A 17,845-nucleotide genomic window follows, 5' to 3' on the forward strand; every position below is an offset into this window, starting at 1 on the left:
TTCAGAGCTCATGTATTTATTTAAAACTCCACCAAAATGGTCACACACTACTTTGCATAATGCTATCTTTGGATCAATAGCTGGAACAAAAATGAAATTAGACATGATCATCTTTCTTTCAGTTAATAAACAACATAAAGGATAGAAGCTAAATGTAAGATATGCACTAATTGTTAACAATCATCACAGATAGAGAGTTACTAAAAGCTTCACCTCCAGTCAAAGGGCACTAATGTGGTACTACAGGTTTATGGCTTTAGCTAACAGGGCAAGCTTTATGTGTTGATTATCTGTGATGCTGACTACAGATTGATCATGTTATTGAGCTAAGCATCAAGTCATTTAAAAGAATTGTACAAGGCTTTCATAAAATGAAATACCTCAACTGACATTTACTAGCAGCAGTGAAAGGAGAATGTGGCAAAGTTCTTAATCTTCTGGTGCAAATGACTGCAGTCAGTAAATTTTAATTTTAAATAGTGTATTATGTTTTCACCAAAATGTACATAACTTGCTAGTGCTTAACCTATTGTATTCTACCAGAAAAGAATATGATTCTTATCTTCAGTCTAAAATGTAAACAATTAGTACAGGAGTACAAAAGAAATGAAAAGCATTGAACAATATTGTGAAAATGTATCTTAAAAGTTATTCTAACATGCTTAACCTGAGTCTAAGTACATTTTAATACCAACAATTGAGAATGCTCTGTACTGGGATACAGCAGGAAAACTGCTTTTGTACTCAACGTAATTGTGCTCCAGGAAGTCTCTTAGTCTGTCTCAAAACATGATTTATTATCTTCCGTAATAGACGTTCATAGTATCAACATTTTACAGATTATCATTACTTCATAGTTCTAGAAATCAGGAGTTTCCCAATCTTGAGTACATAGCCAGTCACAAGACAACAGTTGTTCAGTTCTGCTGTAGTTCTTGTCAATAACCTACCATCTCTGTTAGGATGCTTAGACGAATAACACATACTCACAAGACTTCACGTAATTTCTATGCTGCCTAGTTTTTCTTAAAAAAACATTATAATCTCTTTCCATTCCGCATCTTCACATGCATTCTACCGATTTAAATCAGATTCATGTCCATTTTCTCCGAAAACACTGAATTCAGATATTCTTATCACAACTTCTTTACTGCAATTTATCATATTATTGGCATCTTTCAGGTCACTAAACTTCAAACCTTATGTTGTTTCTTTTTCTCAGTTGCACAAGTTTTAACATTTTTTTGTTGTCTTTTTTTTTATTTTCAGTAACTTATTGCTGATTTAACTCATTTGTATGACTTTCTTGTCTGTGTTGTTTAGGTCTCTATTTCTGTCTTAACTAATATTTTAATATTTTAAGTATACCATCTGCTTCTTTTCACTGACTTAATTTACTTGCCTTCAGTGCAGTAATGTACCTCTCAGTGCTGTGGTTACAGTCACCCATCATTCTAACTGGAAAGGTTGTCCTATATATATAGTGGCTATAAAAAGTGCAGACAGCCCTGTTAAAATGCCAGGTTTTTGTGATATAAAACATGAGACCAAAATAAATAATTTCAAAACTTTTCCCAGCTTTAATGTGTCATATAATCTGTACAATTCAATTGAAAACAAACAAATCTGTTAGGGGAAAAGTATAAAAAGTAAAAAACATACAATAAGCTGGTTGCATAAGTGTGCACACCCTTAAACTAATACTTTGTTGAAGCACCTTTTGATTTAATTACAACATTCAGTCTTCTTTGGTAGGAATCTATCAGCATGGCACATCTTGACTTGGCAATACTTGCCCACTTTTCCTTCCAAAAGCATTCCAAATCTGTCAGATTGTGAGGGCATCTCTTGTGCACAGCCCTCTTCAGGTCACCCCACAGATTTTGTATTGGATTTAGGTCTGGGCTCTGGCTGGGCTATTCCAAGATTTTAATTTTCTTCTGGTGAAGCCATTCTTTTGTTGATTTGGATGTATGCTTGGGGCCAGTGTCATGTTGAAAGGTGAAATTCTTCTTCATCTTCAGCTTTCTAGCAGACGCCTGAAGGTTTTGGGCCAAAAGTGACTGGTATTTGGAACTGTTCATAATTCTCTCCACCTTGACTAAAGCCCCAGACACAGCTGAAGAAAAGCAACACCAAAGCATGATATTGCTACCACCATGCTTCACCGTGGGATGGTGTTCTTTTGGTGATGTGAAAAGTTGTGTTTGTGCCAAATGTACCTTTTGGAATTGTGGCCAAAAAGTTCAACCTTGGTCTCATCAGACCATAACACATTTTCCCACATGCTTTGGGGAGACAATGTATTATTTTGCAAATTTTAGCCGGGCCTGGATGTTTTTCTGTGTAAGAAAAGGCTTCCGTCTTGCAACCCTACCCCATAGCTCAGACATATGGAGAATACAGGAGATTGTTGTCACATGTAGTACACAATCAGTACTTACCAGAAATTCCTGCAACTCCTTCAGTGTTACTGTAGGTCTCTTGGCAGCCTCCCTGACCAGTTTTCATCTTGACTTATCATCAAGTTTGGAGGGATGTCCAGTTCTTTGCAATATCACTGTTGTCCCATATTTTCCCCACTTTTTGATGACTGTCTTCACTGTGTTCCATGGTATATCCAATCTTTTTCTTCTTTCAGCTTTTCCCAGTTAGGGGTCGCCACAGCAGATCACCTGTCTGCTCATGATTGGGAGTGGAGTTTTACAGTGTTGAGTTGCCAGCCTGGCACCCAACCTTCCACAGAAGGCACACACATTTACGCACTCACACCTAGGGCCAATTTAGAGTGTCCAATCCACCTACAGCATGTCTTTGGGATGTGGGAGAAAACCTGAGCATCCAGAGGAAACCCACGCGACCACAGGGAGGACATGCAGACTCCACACAGGAGGCACCCCAGCTGAGGATCGAACCAGAGAACTTCTTGCTGTGAGGTGGCAACACTAACCGCTGCACCACCATGGTTGCCCATGGAAATGTTTTTGTACCCTTCTCCTGACTGTTACCTTTCAACAATGTGATCCCTTTGATGCTTTGCAAGCTCTCTGCGAACCATGGCTTTTGCTGTAGCAGGCAAATGAGTAAATGTCAGGAAAATTCTACTAGGACAGCTGAACTTTATTTGGGGTTAATCAGAGTCTCTTTAATTGATGGCAGGTGTGTACCCAAGAAGACTGAATACTGTAATCAAATCAAAATGTGCTTCAACAAAGTATTAGTTGAAGGGTGTGCACACTTATGCAACCAGCTTATTGCACATTTTTTATTTTTTATATTTTTCCCCCTAACAGATTTGTTTGTTTTTCAATTGAATTGGACAGGTTATAGGTCACACTGGAGATGGAAAAAGTTTTGAAATAATTTATTGTGGTCTCATTTTTTTAAATCACAAAAACCTGGCATTTTAACAGGGATGTGTAAACTTTTTATATCCACTGTAGAGTGTGCAGAGGATTTAGTGAGCTCTAGAGTCTGTTCAGCATCTGGCCCACTTGTGTTATGTGTTACATTGGACGGTCTGTGATAGTGATTGCTGCCTTGCTGTAGTGACAGTGGCCACTGTTAGACCAGATGAGATAGATTAAACTTTTAGTCAAGTACAATATTGCATCTTTGTTTTCTTATTCTCTTTATATCATGGTCTGTTTCTGCTTTGTGTCCTCTTCATAAGACAAGACAAGTGGCCTGTATGTTCTTCTTATTTTTATCATATAAGGTTTTTATCTTCTCAGATTTGCAATGTAAAAGTATTTGTTCTTTTCCCAGTGCACTTAACTTTAAGCATTTAATTCCTTTTCTAATATACTTTGTGCTCCTCATCCAGTTGTTCCATTTCCAAGTTTTCTTAATGCACCAAGGATGCATTATTAACGTCACAAAATGTAGTAGCTTTCACTATCTGCTTTCGGGATAAGTTTAACATTTGTATCAGTAATGTAAATGTTCCCATCCCTCATTCCTTCTTGCACCATTCTATGTTCTCAGTGTTTCCATCTTTGTTCTTCTTAAAGCCTTCATGCATACCTTTGGGAAACAGCTTTGTTACTTCTTTCTGTATGACAACTTGCCACCCATGTCCCTCATGCTGTACTATCTTACCATTAATTTAAATGAATAAACTATTTAATAGATCATCTTCCCATGTGATCTGCAAGTCTTCCTTTCAATACCCCTCACAAATATTAGTGCAAATAATGAGATATGCATATAATGCAGTACTTAAAGCAATTCTAACAATTGCTAATTCTATGATATCAACTATAATTAATTAATTACTTTGTAATAAGTTTACCCAATGTGCTTATATAAATGCTACTTTGAAATTAAGTTTATTCTTTGAGTTTTTATATAGTCTAAGTGTATTTCTTGGAGCTTTCTCCCCGGGCCTCCAGTGAAAATGGGCTCTGCATGGCCCAGTGGACCATCCCGGTAAACAAATGCCAATACATAAATAAATTAATAAATGAATGAATGAATGAATGAATGAATGAATGAATGAATAATAAATAAAGCAACTACACTGACAGCAATCAGAAAAAAAGCAGTTATAAAGCTAGCACTTTTTGCCTGAAGAATTATATAAATACATTATACAATAGTATACTGAAACTTGTAGGCTTTTCAGTTTAAAGAGCAATTTCTTTTATCAGACATTTATATATTTAAAATCAATAAAAGAAGAAATCATTTTTGGACAATGAGCATTCTTGGTGTTATCCATTTCAGATATAAGTGTATGTGTAAAAATACACCTGGCCAGAGTCATTCCATCTGTGAATTTCTACATCTCTGTATTAAACTGACTCACGGACTATGGTCTATTGAACTGTTATCTTTTGAAGGTAAGAAACTGCTGCAATTTATCATGTCCTGTTGGCTGGCTGTACAATCATGCTAAAAATGCTCTATTTTTGAATACAGTAAAATAACTTAATGTTGTTTTACATCCTATAATTAGTCTCAGAAGGACAATGGGATTGTCGCCTGTGCATCTTTAATTTACAATCCAAGCATGGAGTCCGATTAATTGACACCTTTGTGCCTTCCATCACATAGCTGACACGAGCTGTGGGTGGATTCCATGACACGGCTTGTGAAGTCGTATTGATATCATGTCAGGACTGTGCAACAGCAGGGTCAGTCATAGTTCATTTGCACATTTGTGCAACCTTCCTTACTTTTTGCTTGAAATGAAAGCAAGTACTTATACAAACTAGGTGATTGTATCATATGATTGCATATCTAACATGAATTTATAGTACATGCCTATCGTATACAAAGAAGAACAGGAACAACTCATTGTTCCATGCTGTTTTCATTTATTTATTTTTTTTTAATGAATAATACTACCAGGTCACATTTTCTTGATGTCAGGGTAGAAATTCTTTAGGTCTGTGTGTTTTCTTTTCCTTTCTTTCTGTTATTATAATAGATTTAAGGTATAGTTTTTATGTTTTATTATATGCATCTTACCCCTAAGCTGCCCTTTCACATACTGCAAATAACAACTTGCATTATCAAAATGAACATGAAGCCTTAACTACATAAGTGATTACATGGCTATGACTGAGTACCAAACTTCATTTGGAATTAAAGCATTTAAATCAGTACAGAAACCAAACTCACTTGTCAGCAGAGGGCATGCCTTGCTGCATCACTAGATTGTCACTGAATTACCATTGTACCTGCTTCAGTTGCATTCTTAAGCATTGCATTATATATACTTTCTGTGCTGTCAAGATTCATAAGACCACGAAGCATGTAAATGTAGCTGATATAGCTGATAGTATGTGCATGTGGATGCTTTGGAGAACCATATCCACGCCTGTTTATTTGTAATGCATGTCTCTCATGTACTGAATTTTAGGAATGTAGTTATATTGTAAAAGTTTTATTAAAATTTTGTTCTGTTCATTCTAAAAGTTGAAATCTGTAATCAGATAGTGATGATTATATTTATTAAATAGCCCGTGCATTACAGCTACCAGATTTCTTACTCTTCAGAAAATATGTGCCAATAAAAATCTAAAGATTTGATCTGTTTTTTTTTAATTGAACGGTTCAAGCATGTTAAAAATGCCCCTAATTTGAGGCCATTATCCTGAGTATTGCTGTGTTGTCCCTGATTAATAATAGAGATTGAGAGCTGCATTGCACAAAGCATACATAAGTACTGGACTCTAATTATAAGCGCCCAATGCAAAGAAATGTTTAGTAAACTACATATACAGCTGCCCACTGTAGCCAAGCAGTATAGGGTATGTGTTGAGTTATAAGTGCACTGTTGTGCTCATGCACATACGTTGCTGAACTGTACCCAGCACTGCTAACAAACAATCTAATGAGTTTTACTGAATGTTACATGGCAGCAGCTGTGGCTACCCTGCCCTATTCATGCTTCATTCTTTCATTATTTTTATTGTACCCATGAGATTTTCATCTGATCATCTTACCATGCATCTACTCTTTAGTCATATCTATGAATACATTTAGCACCATACTGGGTGATGTGTGCATTTTATTCAGCATTAACAATATTTGTCTAGCATTAGATTGTAAGGATACAGCTACAGTAATTAAACACAGAGAGATATAAGCTTCCTATATTGTATTTGAAAACCTTGCAACTTGTACGGCATCTGAATGAGAGAGTAGGATATGAACCAGTTCATGAATTTCAACAGAGTCTGCAAAAAAGTCAAATTAAAAGATATAAAATTTTCAACATAAGCCTACAAAACTATACTTCATCATCTGGCCAGTGGAAAGTCACCACAGTATGAATGTTAGTAAAGTCACATTCATTTTAATAAAATCTGTCTGAGCTAACGTGGCAGGTTTCTATTACTATTATATGTACTATTAAATGCCATTAAACAATATTTTAATGTTCAAATCATGTTTTCCATATTTCCCACCCATTCCAGGGACCTAAATATGGCCTGCGACTTAAAAAGGACATGCTGGAGGGACAGATTTATTCCTCAGCGACTGCTGTGATTTTGAAATAGGCTACCTATTCATGTGAAACACAACACTTCTATGACACTGTTCAAAAGGAACCTGGACGACTGGATGAGGCACCATACATTCTTACTGGGAATAGTGCCCATAACCCTCATGGACATGGGCAGTCATTAATAAATGCAGTCTTGGGTATTAACTAACATTTCTATGGAATTAGATTGGGATGAAATGGCTAGGCTTGATATGACTTCTGGATCGATAGCCTAGTAATCTCCTATGATCTTACGACATTTAAACAGTAAAGCCTTCAGATGCAACAACTGCAAAAACAGAAATCCATGGTATCCCTCAAAGTCGACAAACTACGATGCTTTGCCAGAGATGGCCTGCACCTGTCGCCCCTGGGATTCCGGATGCTGGCTAAGGCTCTTGCCACCCCTATAGTATCTTTTTTAGGCAAGTTTCAAATGACAAATTCATCACCATAACAGAAACAGGCAAGCAAAAACTGAGGGTAATGCTACTCAATGCTAGAAGTCTAAATCTCAAAATGCACTCACTCGAAGCACTCCTTAAAATGGATAACATCGATATCTGTGCAGTGACTGAGACCCAGTTCAAGGATCTAGAGAGCACCCCTGCATTACCAGGCTATAACTCATACCACACTTTCAGGCCAACTAATCTGGACCAGAACACCAAAGGCGGAGGTGTGTCCATATACATTAAAGATATCCACACCTCAAGGCTAGTTACGCAGCATAATGCATCCGAGGTTATCCAAGTGCAACTAACTCTGGGAAAAACTGCAATCCAAATTGTAGCTTGCTACAGATCCCCCACCATGCCCCAGGATTCCCACTCCTCTTTTCTTGATATACTGTAAAAAATTAGGGTTCAAACAAACATCCTAATAATGGGTGATTTCAACTACCCCATCATTAACTGGGAAAACTACTCATGTACCAACTTCTTCACTCAATACTTTCTGGAATTCATAAATTCCAATGCCCTGGATCAACTTATCTACACCCCCACCAGGGGCAACAATATCCTAGACCTAGTTATTACCAACATGAGTGACCGGTGTTCCACACCTGAAGTCAACTCCTTGTTGGTCAGATCCAACCATAAGCTAATCACCCTAGATATCCGCATCCCGCCCCTACCCACCATTAAGGAAACCATGGTAAAAAATGTCTCCAAAGCCAACTTCATGTTTCTTAAGACAGAAGTGGTGAACTTCATGACACACATGCAGATGGACAATACAGTTACGACTGCTGAATCCTACACAAATGCACTCTATAAGCACTTACACAAGTGCATGGATCATGCTCTCCCAAACAGAACCAAGACACTATCCTCCAAAAAAAGGAAGCCAATCTGGTGGTCTCCTGCCATAAACAAACTCTACAACAGAAGGAAGAAACTGTTGCAAAAGAGAGTAAAATCCCATGAGTGGAGGCCCTCCCTGGTCAGCCTCAGTAAGAAGCTGAGATCCCGTCTAAGATCCTCCAAAGCTAGCTACGAAAACAAAATTGCCACTGATTCTAAGGGCAACCACAAAGCATTCTATAGCTATGTCAAGAATCTCAATGGCAACACCCAGATCTTCTCTGAGTTACAGCACAATGGCACAAAAATTACAGAACCAACTGATATTGCCAACATCCTGGCAGATAGGTTCAGTGCTAACTTTACCCCCCCTCTCACCCCCTAAAGGGCCCATATCTATACAGGAAGAATGCAGAGTCCTTGTAATCACATCTATGCAGGTAAAAGCTGCACTTTCTAAAACCAAAAACACAGCATCCATGGGACCGGACAACATCCCAGGCTGCGTTTTACACATACTTTAGAACAAACTGGCTCCCCACCTAAACACCATGTTCATTCATAGTCTCACATCAGGCTTTGTGCCCACTGAATGGTGCACAGCAACAGTTATCCCACTCCACAAAGGGAGAGCTACCACTGATCCTGGGAACCATCACCCTATTAGCCTGATGAGCCTGGTCTGCAAGGCCATGGAACGTATCATCATGGAACTCATAAACAAAGACATTGGTAACCTCCAAACTCTGGACCCCACCCAGTTCGGGTTTGTGAAAGGCAGATCATGCCTTCTGAACCTGATCGACTTCTTTCAGGCAGTTACCAAATCCATAGACGAGGATAAGGTGGTTCACACAGCCTATCTTGACCTCGCCAAGGCTTTCGACATCATCCCTCATTTTGGAATTATAGCTAAACTCACAAAACTAGGTATAAATCCCTACATCACAAGATGGGTTGCCCACTGGCTCACTGACAGAACTCACACTGTAAATGTTGCAGACTCCAAATCTGACTTCAAACCAGTGACAAGTGGAGTACCACAGGGTTCAGTCCTGGGACCTCTCCTGTTTGGTATCTACATCTCTGAAGTACAGGCTAACACAGAAGGCCTCTGGCTAATCAAGTTCGCAGATGACTGCAAACTAGAAGCCATAGGTGAGTCCCCAAATGATGTGGACATTCTGCAAAAGGGCCTCACTGAGACAGATGCCTGGTGTCAGAGGCATGGCCTCAAGCTCAGTGCCAAAAAGTGCATTGTCATCCCCTTTGGTAAAAACTCTGTACCCATGAACTACCACATAAATGGCAGTCTACTTAATGCTGAAAGTGTGATAAGAGACCTTGGGACCCAGGTGGACAGTAGTCTCTCCTTTGATAATCACATCGCCACAGTAGTCAGGAAATCCTTCTATGTGGCACAGCTCATCACAAAAGGGTTCTCATCCAGGAAAAAAGAGGTTGCTGTTCCCTCTACTCGGCACTCATTAGACCCATTATAGAGTACAATGCACCATGTACCTCACAAGACATCTGCAGCAGCTGGAAAGGCCACAGATGTACCTCACAAAGAGGATTAATGGCCTCAAACAGATGCCCTACACTGACCGTCTCAAAAATCTCCAGCTTTACTCTGTAGCATATTGCCTACTCCGAGGTGATCTCTGCCTAACATATAAAGCTATGTTAAACCCAGAGCTGTTGGACATGCTACACCTAAAGAAATTCCAATCTCTCCAAGCTACATGCTCTAGGAACGTAAACCTTGTCGCCACAATAAACCGGACATGCTGGAGAGATAGACTTCTGTCCCAGAGACTTCCTATACTCTGAAACAAGCTACCCATCTATGTCAAGCAAAGTTCATCATTAGCACTCTTCAAGAAAACTCTTGATGAGTGGATGGGAACTAGGAAATACACCCAGGGGATCACTTCTGTGGCTCTGCTCGACAGGGGCACAGGATATTAACTTTCTTGGGTGACGTAAGCCAGGGAACCTTGTTGGCTAGGCTTACTTAGGCCCTTGGGCTGATAGCCTAGTACCTAACTTTGAACCTATGAACCTATAAGTCTCAGAAAAAGCCAGTATGTGGCATCACATAAGCTTCCTTATAAGTGATTCTAATACACATTTTTCCTCCAAGATTGAATTTATCACCAACGGTTCAGGATATCATTTTATATAGTATAATTCATTTAACTTGTTACTCTTTTTCACTATTTTTTACAGGCACATCTGAATTTACTTTTCTATTACCTCTGACTTCTTTGTACTTCTTGACTTCAAGTTACTGTTTCCTCAACTTTGACATCACTTTCCTGCTGTCTTTAAATTATATTTTTTTTCCTCAGAGCCCAGACTTGTGTATTCTTAATTTTGAACTCCTTACTTTTTTGTTACATACTGTCTTAATGGTTATGGTGCTTTTTCACTTAGCTCATACCAGGTATTAATTTGTTATGAATCTAAACCTGTTATATTTTGTGTTTATTATTGTTATTTTTTTCTGTGTAAACTCAGACCACATATAATTTATATTTATGACTGATTATGTTATGTTACTAAACATATTATATTGCTTCAATTATTTTACATTATTGCATTTGTTCAATTGCCTTGCTAATTGTTTTATGTTTGAGGTTACTGCCTAAAGACTTCAGAGAAAATACAATTTCCAAGATAAATATTCCCTACCAGCAAATTTAAATCAATTAACAATCAAGCCACTACTTGGTCAATTAATATTAGCTTATTTGCTTTATCTGCATTTTAGATTGTATTTAAGTGAGTTTACTGATCACAATGCTTATTTGATAAACAAGTAAATATGAATTTGTTTTACAGAAATTTGGTGAGTGTATAATTCTGAATGAAGAGCTTGAGAGAAGTCTATTTTTTGTTAGACTGAGAATGACTGTCCTCTTTGGAAATGATACTCTTTTAAAGAAGAGGCACACCTCTCACTCCATTAGGTTCAGAGACTGTAGGACACATGATAATATCCTGAGAAACCACTTTCGCACCTACTATGTATTGAGGGCCTGCAATAAACTTTAACCACCACTTGTATGCATTTGCTGTTGTAATTTCAGTTACATGTAGGCAGCGGCTGCGCAGTGGTGCAGTGGTTAACATTGTCACCTCACAGCAAGAGGTTCTCCGGTTCTCGGCTGGGGTGCCTTCTGTGTGGAGTTTGCATGTTCTCCCTGTGTTCGCGTGGGTTTCCTCTGGGTACTCCAGTTTCCTCCTACATTCCAAAGACATGTATCTGGAGCATTTCTCCCCAGGCCTCCACTGAAAACAGGCTCTGTGGAACCTAGTCAGACTTTCCCGGTCAACAAATGATAAATAAAAAATAAATAAAATGTATGAAGAAGCTGCGCTTTAGGAACCCATAATAGATTAGATCATTGTATCAGGAAAGAACATGAATTTAAAATTATTGGATCAGTGGGCGTTGTTAATTCATTACTCATTCTGGAATCAGAAACTGCTTGTACTATTTACAGAATATCTGCAACATAAACCATGTACTGTGTCTATGTATATTAGCAAAGCAGTAATCAGAACAGATTACAAAACCGATGATAGGTAACTGCCTCTCCATAACATCTAATGCAAAAAAAAAAGCAAATGAGAAGATTCAATGAAGGCTTTCTCACTTCCGAGCAATGGAGAAGTACAAGGAGGCAGAGTAATGCAAATCTAATGCTGGAGGTGTATTCATTATAAAGTTATGTACATGTGCACCAGAATTATTTCAACTAGTAAATCTCTGGAAACAGTATATTGACCCAAATGTATCGAAAGAATACTTCCCCGTTGGCACTGTTTCTAATTATGCTGTTTTGATGTCTAGACTCAACCCCCCCCCCCCCCCTTTATCTCAAGAAGACATTTGGGTGATTGTTGAATAATTATAAAGGTTCTTCCATCTTTAATAGTTATGACTGTTTGGAATGGAAACTCTTGGAGCAAACATCAGCTGATGCCCGCTTGCACTTTGCGCAGTGTCTTGAGGTCTGAGCAGTGGAAAAGCTGTCAGTGCTGAAAAGGTCAAAGCAAGGCATAAGCTGATTGTTCCTCATTGCTATTCCATCTATATTTTTGGAAGAGTTATGGAAGAGCAGTGGTTCTCTGATATAGGTAGGGTGCCTCGTGAGGACTGTGTAGTGGGGAACTGTGGTACACAACTGCACTGAAGCCTACTTGATGTCCAAGTGGTGCCTAGAGGTTGCCAATGCACTGGCATGGTTCCTGCAGTCATTGCATGACAGGAACTAGAACTGTTGCCACAACCATTTCAGCTGTGATTCATGGACAGCAGGGAATGGCATACTTTTCATCAACACAAAGTGTGTTGGTATGAAGCAAGAAGTTAAGGACAACTGATCTGATGTCTGCTTGGTACTGGAGTGGTGTTTGACACTTGTCAATGCAAGCTGGTACTACTACTATTAGTGTTAAGGCAAAGCGTGAGAAGATTGATGCTGTTCCTTCTGGATAGTTCAGGCATGTCTCAGAGATGAGAATATAGTGCTATGTTCTTCATTAGAGCTAGTGATTATGACATGGAGAATGTAGCAGAAAACTTCAGAACAAAGTTAGGCCAAACTTACAGTCTGAGTGGAACATAGATGTTATCAGTGGGCTGGGTATGCAGGCACACTAACTGGGATCATGGCAATACATAAGGTGTTTACAACTTTATCCTCCACTGACCCACCCACAGTCATTATGTTTTTTTTTTTCTTTCTATTATCTTTTAATAGTTCCTGTGCCTGCCAGTAATATAGCAATTGCTAATTTGTTTCCAATCAACAGTGCTAACACTAGTCATAGCATAACCAGCATCCATTCAGTCATGAGAAGATTATGCCCTCTAACAACAGCCCCAGTGTCTGATATGGATGCCTGCATATGTGAGGACTTCTATGCCTTCCTCTCTGAGTGTGGATGTTCCATCTTATGCCCCATGAAAGATACCATAGGTAGTCACTTGACAGAGTCAAACATGTCCTCAGCCATTATGCTTTATGCCATCTACTTCTTCATCCAGTAGATGCTGCCATTGAAGCAGACTGGATCACCCAGCAATGGAAGTTCCTCACTTCCTCCAACCCTTGTTTGGTCCCCAAGTGCTTGGGTTGCTAAATGATCAGGGGCCATTTGGCTGGCAGGACTTTATCACTCTGTACTACTGAGCAAAATGCATACACACTATGCTTCCTAAAGATGTAGCTCTAGGCCCATGTTTCTCCAGTGAGAGTGTGTGTGTGTGTGTGTGTGTGTGTGTGTGTGTGTGTGTGTGTGTGTGTGTGTGTGTGTGTGTGTGTGTAGGACCCCTGAGGAAATGAGGTTTGTTTTTACTAATTAAATAGCAATCCATGAGAAAGCAAACTATTATGCACTAACCTTGAATGTGGCACAACACAAAAACAGTTTTACTTCTACGCACAAGCCATAGAACATGAGAAATGTGTACTATTATTTAATGCGGCACAAGATAGAAACAGTTTTAGTTATGCACAGAACCTGTAGAACCTGCAAACTTCCATCATATGAGAATTCAGAGACTTACTTAGCATGCATGTTAGGCCTGTGCAAATGATGCATTGCAGCTGTGTGACACAATTCTGGAGCTGTTGCTAGAATTGGACATCAGGAGCAGCAGTGCAGGTAATGTTGCTTTCCAAGGCAACTGGTGTGGTGCGTGATCAGGAAATGTAGAAAGTACCACTGCTGAAACAGAAAAATACATAAAGAAGAAATTTCAGGTGTCTTTATTCAAGAAGCTGCAACACAGCAAAGCATGGTAGAATTTTAATTACACAAAATGCAACAGATATAGAATAAATGCTCATGGTTTTACTGGCATTATAAAGGGAAGTGCGATGCAATTTTTTGTAGAGTATTATTAATATAAGGTTTTCTTTCTAAATGCCTTAGCTGACTGAATTGGCAGCACGTGCTGCATGCGGGCATATCTTAGGGCAGTCTTGCATACATCATGCATTCCAAACAGTGAATGAAACATGTACACAATGCAGTCTGTGGCTTTGATTCTTTACAGACAGAGATCAGTAGTTCAACAAATCCAGTGGGATTGCCCTCTGATACTGTTTGCAGGAGGGATGCGTCAACTAATGATGACAGGAAATGCCATTCTGAGTATGGGAGGAAAGACATATCCATTTCAAGCACAATATGCAGTGCATATTGTGTATAATTCAGTCCTTTTCCACAGCAACATGCATAATTTGGTTTGACATTGTCAGCTGCATGCAATACAGAAATTATAAGGTTGTATAGTTTGTACAAAAGAAAACATGAACAAATGTCCATTAAGAGTGGTGTAGTGAAATACTTTGTTTCCTCTGCATTGCTACACCCCTACTTTACTAGATGGCAGCTAGAACTGTACAGCTGTAATTTTGTGCATTTGAATAATGAAGAACTTGTGTATTGCTGGGCTGATTGCAAATGATGCTGACAGTGGAAAACATCTTAATATAATTTGTACAATTGTGGCTCTTTGTAGTTCTTTGCATTGTCTTACTGTGTAAGTATGCAGATGAAGAACACATTTTATTAATGCCAGTACTGGTGATATTATCTTGTTTCAGTTATTATGTTATTGTAGTTAACAACCCAGCGGCTATAAAATGTATTGTACATGATTGTGCATGCATCAGTTTATGGAAAGGAAATGACAGAAAGATAGGGACAGGAAATGTCACAGATTATGAGGTGGAGTATCGATGCATGTGAAATGGTCACACTTGCGTCTATGTCCTTAACTAACTTCCCTTTTACTGGATCGTTCACTGTGCAGGTGTTGAGTGAAGGAAAATAAATCATACATATTGTTTGTAAATCAGATAGATGAATGGAAATGAAAGAGACAGAGGTCATAAATATGGTTGTATGTAATACAGCAATTCTACCACTAGCAGCATCACACACTTAGTACTGCGTACTTGATTGCTTATGCTGTGATGTTTAAACAGAGTTTAGTAGAAATGGTGATTAATATATGACTGTGCATACAAACGCATACATATAATATTATATTCAGTTACAAACTCTTTTCATTATACCATCCTCACCCACTTCTGTTCGAAATTCCTTCTCAAATCTCCTTGTGCTCCCTCCCCATCAAAACCTACCTGTTTTCCATAGTATTATTGCTGCTCAATAACTCACCATATCATGTTACAAAATTTTTACAACACTAACAATGTTGTTCCCCTCCTGTTTTACCTTATTCATCCTCCCCTCTCATTCCTAACAAGTTCACCAGTCATAATAATAAATAAGCACACCTCAACCATTTGCTTCATCCTTCCCTATCAACCACCTTCCCACTAACTACTCAAAAATCTCTTCAAGATTATTTCCCGTATCTACATTCCACTGTTGTAACCCAAAAATATTAAAAAATGTCTCTCCCAGTGTCAAGGTAATATCTCTACCCATCTCTGCCAAAAATGCCATAATGAACACGCCATCTTTCTTCACCATACACCAGTGTGGTAACATACACTCAAACCAAGGTCTCAACCAAACCACAAACCAAAGAAAGCACCCTAAAAGTTTAAAAATAATCACTCTAAATCTTAGAAGCATATGAAACAAAGTCATAGATTTTCACACCTGGTTGACTCAACACAACCTAGATATCCTAGCCACAACAGGGATGTGGCTAAAACCTGAAATAAAAAAATGCTGTAATACTAGCCCCTAGTTATAATATTATTAGGCACAATAGAACACATAAAATGCAGGTGGTATAGCTGTAATCTTTTCAGATGTGCTCACAGTAACTCCCTATATAAGCACAATCCCAAAATTTGGAAAAGCAGAAATCCTAATCTTATTCCTCAACACTAGAAGTCTAAATCTCAAAATGCACTTGCTCAAAGCACTCCTTAAAATGGAGAACATTGACATTTGTGCTGTAACAGAGACCAGGTTCAAGGCAGAAAAAAGCACCCCTGCACCACCAGGCTATAACTCATTCCACACCTTTTGGCCCCTGAACTTGGACCGAAGCTCCAAAGGCGGTGGTGTTTCCATATTCATAAAGGATGCGCACACCTCCAGACTGGTAGCCCAACATAACGCATCTGAGATACTTCAGGCACAGCTAATATTGGGTAAGACAGCGATTCAGGTAGAAGCCTGCTAAAAGTCCCCAATCATGTCCCACATTTCTAAGCACCCTGGAGAATATTAGGGTCCAACCTAACACTCTCATACAGGGCGACTTCAAATACCCCTCCACTAACTAGGAAAACTACACACATACCAATACTCCTGCCCAACGCTTCCTGGAATTCATTCATTCCAATGCCCTAGACCAGCACGTTCAACCCCCACTACAGGTAGCAACATCCTTGACCTTGTCATTACTAAGATGGGCGACCATTTCTCTATAACACTAGTCAACTCCTCCCTGGTTAGATTTGACCACAAACTAATCACCTTGGAAATCCACATACCCCCCCCACCCCAAAGGTAACCACCATGAAAAACTTCTCCACAGCTAACTTTGGGCTCCTAAAAACAGAGGTGGCTAACTTCATGGTACCCATGCAAATGGAGAACAGTTGCATGACCACCAAATCATACCCCAATGCACTGTACGAACATGTACACAAATGCATGAATCTCGACATACCCAATAGAACCAAGACACCCTCCTCAATAAAAAGGAGCCAATTTGGTAGTCCCCTGCCATAAACAAACTCTACTACAGAAGGAGGAAACTGATGCGGAATAAGGTGAAGTCCCAAGACTGGAAAAACTTCCTTATCAACCTCAACAAAAGGTTGAGATCCCTCATTAAATATTCTAAAGCTAGCTATGAAAACAAAATTGCAACAGATAGTAAAGACAACCACAAGGCCTTCTATAGTTATGTACAGAATCTCCATGGCAATACCCAGATTTGCTCTAAGCTACTGCACAATGATACCTCTTATACCAAGCCAACAGATATTGCCAATATACTGGCCGACAGATGCAGTGGCAAATTTACCGCTCCCCCCCGCAAAGGACCAATCACAATACCAGTAGACTGCCAGGCACCCAGTATTACTGCTGCACAGGTTAAAACAGCACTGTCCCAGGCCAAGAATAGAGCTTCTATGGGACCTGACAATATCCCTGGCTGTGTTCTACATGAACTACAGAGTGAACTGGCACCTCACCTGTGTGCCCTGTTCAATCACAGCTTCATCTCAGCCTTTGTCCCTACCAAATGGTGCACTGCTACAGTCATCCCTCTTTACAAAGGAGGAGCGACTACAGACCCTGGGAACTATAGCCCCATTGGCCTGACGAGTCTGATATGCAAGGATATGGAATGCATCATCATGAACCTAATAAACAAGGGCATAGGGAATTTTCAAACTCTGGATCCTACACAGTTTGGTTTTGTGAAGGGTAGATCATGCCTGTTCAACTTGGTTGACTTCTTTGAGTCAGTCACCAGAGCTGTGGATGAAGGCAAGGTGGTTCATACAGCCTA

Source organism: Protopterus annectens, chromosome 8.part1 (assembly GCF_019279795.1).
Source record: "Protopterus annectens isolate FY-2018-M chromosome 8.part1, PAN1.0, whole genome shotgun sequence".
Classification (NCBI taxonomy): Eukaryota; Metazoa; Chordata; order Ceratodontiformes; family Protopteridae; genus Protopterus; species Protopterus annectens.